This window comes from Sinocyclocheilus anshuiensis, unplaced genomic scaffold (genome assembly GCF_001515605.1).
Source record: "Sinocyclocheilus anshuiensis isolate Anshui unplaced genomic scaffold, SAMN03320099.WGS_v1.1 scaffold285, whole genome shotgun sequence".
In the NCBI taxonomy this organism is placed as follows: Eukaryota; Metazoa; Chordata; class Actinopteri; order Cypriniformes; family Cyprinidae; genus Sinocyclocheilus; species Sinocyclocheilus anshuiensis.
The window spans coordinates 23,904-24,560 of NW_015539825.1; positions in this window are offsets into that span (position 1 = coordinate 23,904).

Here is a 657-nt window from a genome sequence, read left to right on the forward strand (position 1 = left end):
ATTAAAATTGAGTTTAGTTTTTATTAGACTAAATTTTATTGCAAATTTGAAAACGATATTAAAATAAAAGGAATTAAAAAATGCAAAACTATAATAAACTTGCGGGGCACCCTTTGTCACCCACATCCAGACCTCTGGAAACTTCATGTCTGGTCCCTGCAGGACGCGGAGGTTCTAGGTGACCTACCCCAAGAAGTAGTTGACACCTTCACTTCGCCGAGAGCACCATCTACGAGACACGCTTGCACTTCAAGTGAAACCTGTTAATCGAGTGGTGTTCTTCTCACCGAGAAGACCCCCGGAAATGTCAGATCAGAGTCATGCTGTCCTTTCTGCAGCAGGGGTTGGAGCGAAGGCTGTCTCCCTCCACCCTTAAAGTCTATGTGGCTGCGGTTGCTGCCAACCACGACCCCATGGAAGGGCCGAGAAGACCCCTGAAGATGCCCGATCAGAGTTGTGCTGTCTTTTTTGCAGCAAGGGTTGAAGCGAGGGCTGTCTCCCTCCACCCTCAAAGTCTATGTCGCTGCACTCGCTGCTAACCATGACCCCGTAGAAGGGAAGTCGCTGGGGAAGCATGACCTGGTCATCAGGTTCCTTAAGGTGGCGAAAAGGTACATCCTCTACGGCCTTCCTCTATACTCTCTTGGGACCTGACTC